Source organism: Macaca thibetana, chromosome 2 (assembly GCF_024542745.1).
Source record: "Macaca thibetana thibetana isolate TM-01 chromosome 2, ASM2454274v1, whole genome shotgun sequence".
Classification (NCBI taxonomy): domain Eukaryota; kingdom Metazoa; phylum Chordata; class Mammalia; order Primates; family Cercopithecidae; genus Macaca; species Macaca thibetana.
In genome coordinates, this window is record NC_065579.1 from 31,411,710 (window position 1) to 31,418,050 (window position 6,341).

General features: G+C 40.0%; 1 pseudogene; it reads left to right on the plus strand.

The window, feature by feature from the left end:
- Nucleotides 1–1,540: 1,540 nt before the first annotated feature.
- Nucleotides 1,541–2,914, plus strand: LOC126948911 (chromodomain Y-like protein; annotated as a pseudogene).
- Nucleotides 2,915–6,341: the final 3,427 nt, after the last annotated feature.

Consider the following 6,341-nt stretch of genomic DNA (forward strand, 5'->3'; position numbering starts at 1 on the left):
AAATTTTAAGAAGGCATAGAAATGTGATTTTTGTTAAAGGGAAAGTAATTTTTCCCAGTTTAGAGGATTTTTATTATTTTTAATTAAAGAAGTAAAAACAGTGTCGGTAAAGCTATATGAATACAGAAAGGTGAAAAAGAATGCAAATTTTTATCCTAAGGTACAATGATAGGACAAAACTGAAGGTTTAAGCAAGTTATAGAAAGTTTATGAAATTGATCTTGTGAAAGGAATTCTGTGTGTGCTTAAATTGGCTAAAATGTAAAAGGGATTATTTAGTTTTCCTATAAATTAAGCATTAATAGCAAAAGCACACCAATGTGAGAGTCTGGGACCCTGTGTCAGAATAATAGGGTTTTGTTTGTTTCTTTCTTTGTTTTTTGCAGGATTGATCCACTCTATAACAAAAGATTGAAAAAGTTTTTAAAAGATTTATGGAAATCTTACCTTATGGTCTAACTGATTGAGATTAGATGGATTTGTTTATTTATAAGGTTTTGTGAAAAATTACCTTTAAGTCATTGTTCTCCTAAGGTAGGAAATGGTTGTGATTCCTGATCTGAAGAGTTTTATCTTGGGAAGTACTGGTTTGCAATGATCGATGGTTTGGGTACACAGGATTTAGAGAAGGAGTAAACTGGATTATGATGGCCTGCACCAACTAGAACAGGACAGGCTGAAATAATTGTGGGTTTTTTTTGTTTTTTTTTTTTGAGGTGGAGTCTCGCTCTGTTGCCCAGGCTGGAGTGCAGTGGCGCGATCTCGGCTCACTGCAAGCTCTGCCTCCCGGGTTTACGCCATTCTCCTACCTCAGCCTCCCGAGTAGCTGGGACTATGGGCGCCCGCCACCACACCCGGCTAGTTTTTTTTTTGTATTTTTTTTAGTAGAGACGGGGTTTCACCGTGTTAGCCAGGATGGTCTCGATCTCCTGACCTCGTGATCCACCTGTCTCGGCCTCCCAAAGTGCTGGGATTACGGGCGTGAGCCACCGCGTCCAGCAAGAATTGTTGACAAAAGGAAAAATAAGAAGGGAAGACAGAGTATTTGGTTTAATGGAAGGGCTATGACAGTGAGGATCACACTTGGGAACCAGAGTGGCATCTCGTGAAACATGAGGAATATAGACACCACGTCAAAAAGCAGAAAGAGAGCACGCTGACCAGAACAAATGGCACTCTCCAAACAATGCTAGGAAATAAATCTCCAGATCCACCAATAGAAACTTTGATAAGACCTCTCCTAAGTCACTAGAGATTGGCAAACACCACAAGTCTAAAAACAGCCAGTTGTTTGCTGCTACCTGGAAGTTCAGGAAAAACACAGCTCCATCTCTCTCTAGCTGGAAGAATATTGACCTAGCAAAGTCACGTGTCAAGATACTTGTGTTTAAGAGCCCCATGAAGAGCAGAACCACAGTGGATGGCTTTCAGAACGAGAGGCCCCAGAAACTGGACCCTGTTGAGCAGGGTCAGGATGACATGATAGTGACTGAATAGCCAGTTGGAGCTATAGAATGGTGGCAGGAGAATAATAAGTTGGAGTTTTATTGGACCCCTGTGCATGGAGCAGGTCAGGATGGGAAACAGGCCCTGAATACACCCACTAGTGCCTCAGGTGTCTGGCCCCATGACTACAGCCATGACCACAGCCCTAGCTATTAATGGGAAAGGTACATCTCTGTTTATGGATGCGTTAACAGCCAATGGAACAACCAACATGCAGACATCTGTTATAGGAGTGACACCCGGGAGAAGAAAATTTATTGATGGCAGAAAAGGCCAACCTTTGGCAAGTGATTGCGTTTCAGCATGAGGCAAACAGAAAGTGCCTGCAGATAAAGAGCTATTGTCATCAGAAAGCAGGATGATTTCACTCACCTTGTGATATTCACAGAATCATCAGAGAATAACTCGCTAAATTTCAAGGTAATGAAAGAAGTACAGGCCGGGCACGGTGACTCACGCCTGTAATCCCAGCACTTTGGGAGGCCGAGGCAGGCAGATCACTTGAGGCCAGGAGTTTGAGACCAGCCTGGCCAACATGGTGAAAACCCATCTCTGCTGAAAATGCAAAAAAATTCGCCCACTTGTAATCCCAGCTGCTCAGGAGGCTGAGGCAGGAAAATCATTTGAATCTGGTAGGCAGAGGTTGCAGTGAGCTGAGATGGCACCACTGTATTCCAGCCTGGGAAACAGAGTGACTCTGTCTCAAAAAAAAGAAAAAAGAAAAGAAGAAGAAAAAGAAAGCCAAAGTGCTTGAGCACAGCTGCTGCTGATGACAGAAAGCTTATGCTGCTCAGTGCCATTGGCAGTGTCTTCTGTTGTGCACTTGACTTTATTTATTTTATATAGCGTTCAACAAATGACAGCAAAAGAGAAAGCACTAAAACCGCAGAAGCTATCAGAAACTTCGTGAATACTTTCATACAGTTTCAGAAGTCTATTACTGTAGTAGTCAATGGCCCAACCATTAGGCTAAGAGCATCTATATTGCCTCTTTGCAATATGGTCTGGACTAATGTAAAGGCTTGGTTTCCACCGCTCTCTACTACCTTTGGACAGAATCCAGATGGCTGTTCTACCATTGTTTCCCAAAATAATGGAAGGAGCATTTGCAAATGAGATATTGCTCAGTGGGCAGAAGCTGACCGCACAGGAGGCATGCAGTAAAGGTCTGGTAGCCCAGGTATTTGGGCCCGGGACCTTCACCCGGGAAATTATGATTTGAATTAAGAAGTTTGCTTCATGTAATCCGGTTGTGCTTGAGGAATCTGAAGCCCTTGTGTGCCGCAACATGAAGATGGAGTTGGAGCAGGCCGGTGAGATGGAGTGCAAAGTGCTGAAGAAAATCTGGGGCTTGGCCCAACTGATGGACTCCATGTTAGAGTGCTTGCAGAGGAAAATTGAGTTGTGAGTGTCAAGCTGCCTGCTGATGACGCAGGGATGGGCTGAGCCGAAGAACATCATGGGTTTCCCTAATCCATTCTTGCAGCCTGAAAAAAGTCACCCATAGTTCACACTTGGAAACAGGACTGGAAATAGTCAAGTTATTTATTATCAAGAAGCTTTTAAGTACTGTAGCTTTAAAATAAGTAACTAGAAAGCTGCTTTGTCCACATAAGTATAAAAGTGTAATGGTGAGCACTAGACTGCTCTTGGAAGCTCTAGTTTTTGTTTTCTTTGGCTAGTACAATATAAAAAAAGGAATTCTGTTTTATTAGTTTTGAATTGCAGAAAAGTCTAGAGTAATGTTTGATAATGTTTGTTTTTCTCATGTTTTTCTTCTGGAGTACAGAATCTCAAGGAGTATCAGCCAGCCTCACTAATACAGAGATACAGAATGTCTGAGGTATTGCCTTTGTCTCCAAGAAGGTACAAATACTTCAGAGATGGGAAATTCTACATCAAAAGTGAGATTTATCTTGTAAGATAAATCTTTCTGATTAAAAATCCACTGATGAGCATACCCCTAAACCAAACATATGCTTAGGATTCATGCGAGATACCAATTGGTTTCCTCCTCTTTTTAAAACATATCCAGCTCTTACCCAGTTAGCATGAAGAAACCACTGTCTCTCTAAAAGAAAGCTTCTTTTGTAGTATTAGTGAATCACTGAATAGCTTAATAATGAATATCTAAGTTACGCTAGTCTTACCAAGCTTTAAACAGTTTTTCTGACCCTTTAAAAAACAAAACAAAACAAAACAAAGCTACCAAAGTGCCTTTTATTACTGGGTCAGAAATATTACCTTATACACAGTTTTCATTTTCTATTTGCAGATAGGACTAATATATTACATCAAAATAAAGTATTTTTATGTTTATAAAATGTAACTTTTAGGTTCACTTAGAATATATTTAATTTAATAAGTTAAAGTTCTTTTAACATAGTATTAGTTGCAGAAACTCCTTTCAAAACAAAAAAAGAACTACCTTATTTTCAACTTTTAATGTTCTTGGCCTCTGCTTTTATGTCTATACAATATACTATTACAATATGGTGTCCAAGAGCGCCCTGTGTGGATAGACATGTGAATTCCTTCCAGGAGTGAGTACTCATTCCACACTACAAATGCTTACTCTATTAGTCTGTTCTCACACTGCTAATAAAGACATAACTGAGACTGGGTAATTTATAAAGGAAAGAAGTTTAATGAACTCACAGTTCCACATGGCTGTGGAGGCCTAACAATCATGGCAGACCGCAAAGGGGAAGCAAAGGCATGTCCTACATGGCAGCAAGCAACAGTGCTTGTGCACTGTTCTATAAAAATTTTATAAAAATTCTACTCCTATTTGTAAAACCATCAGATCTCATGAGACTTATTCACTACCACGAAATCAGTATGGGGAGAACTGCCTCCAAGATTCAGTTATCTCCATCTGGCCCCACCCTTGACACATAGGGATTATGACAATTCAAGGTGAGATTTGGATGGGTACATAGCCAAACCATATCACTTATTATTAGTTAGGCTTCTGAGTTTGCAATCATATTGAATGTATGAAGAGTGAAAACAATCAAAACCTTATTTCTGTGCGATATTGAAGTTTATACTCAGAACTGACCACCACCCCAGCCATGCAAAGTGCTGTACAGTGTGTAAATCAACCTTTATCTTGGATTGATTGGTATAGTAATTCTGCATCTGAGGGGCCTACCTTTTCATTCAGTAGTTTGGACTATATATAAACTGTATAATCTGTAAAATTTTTATAGAATAAATATTCAGTTGTGAAAACTGGTTAAATCAAACTAACATGTCTTACACATACACACGCACACACACACACATACATACAATTAGCTGTTAATAATACACTAAATACAAAGGTAAAATTTGGTTTTCTCTTTTGAACAAGATTTTCGTGTGACATTAAGAAAGAATAAAATATTTTTGTTTACCTTCTAATCCAAAAATAAAATTCTAAGCCCCCAGCTGACTAAATGGACTGCTCTCTTGGCCAAGGTGGTCCCAAAAAAACCTGAAAAACTAGTTCAGGTGTGATGGGAAGGGAATGCTGCATAGGCCTCCTTATACCCTCCTCTCTTTGGAATTTAGGCACAACTGACCAGCATTAACATTAAACTGGAGATCACAAGACTGACCAAACAAACTCTTTGGATACCAAATTCCAACCTGACTCTGGTATGGCATCACATGAAGGACAGTAAGCCCTGCAGGAAATCAAAGTGTTTTACCCCAAAATGTATTTTTTTACATATTTTAAAATGACTCTGCAAAGCTGTCTCTTGTGAGAGAAATTTGCAATCTGTAGAGAATCTCCTTCCCTTGCTAGATCTTCTTCTGGAGAGTCTGACACCTTGTAAGGCCCAATAGGAGAAATTTGCTATCTATTCTCTATGAAACCTCCTATCCAGAAGCTTCAGCTACATGACAAGAACCTTGGCTTCCACAATGCCCCTTGTCTCAACTCAAGCATTTCTTTATGCTAACTTCAAACTCTTCAGGCAAAGCTTAAGTCTTTCAATCAATTGCCAATCAGAAAACCTTTGGATCCACCTTTGACCTGGAAGCCCCTACTTCAAGATGTCCTACCTTTCTGGGCCAAACCAATGTATACCTTCCATGTATTGATTTAATGCTTTTACCTGTAACTTCTGCCTCCCTAAAATGTATCTTATATAAAATGTAGATTTACTGGGCATGAGACAATGCATAATTGACTTTTCCACTACTCCCTATTTTCGTATGTAAAATGTAGATTTACTGAGGCTACTTAGAGCCTCACAAGAATGTAATGATGTGCCTCACTGCCTCCCTCCCTCCTGTTTGCTCTTTCCCCTTTAAATACTGAAGTTCACGACACCCTTGGCAAATGCATAGATCACAAATGCTCCTATGATTTGTGGTTTTCCCAGGCATGTCCTGCACTTTGGCTAAATAAACCTCTAATCAATTGAGACACCTACCTCAGTCACCTTTCGGTTTACACAGGCAAAACTGTAAATCGATACTTGGAGGTTACATTGGTTTGGCCCCAAAAGGCAGGATATCTTGATGTAGTGGGTTTACAGGTCATAGGTAGATTCAGAGATTCTTTGATTTGCAATTGGTTAAGGAAGCAAGGCTTTGTCTAAAAACTTAGGGTTAACAGAAAAAAAATGTTAAGGTGTGGCCTGTGGATGTGAATTTCTCTAGGCCCCTCAGGAAGAAATTTAGAACAAAGAATGGTGGACAGAGTTCAGTCTTCAGCTCCCCCTTATCTGTGGTCTACCTGGCAGCAGTTGGCATTTCCTATCTGATAGGAGTCTGAAAAACAACCCAGAGATATATGTGAAGATGGCATCTTTAGTTTCTACAGGGAAACAAACATC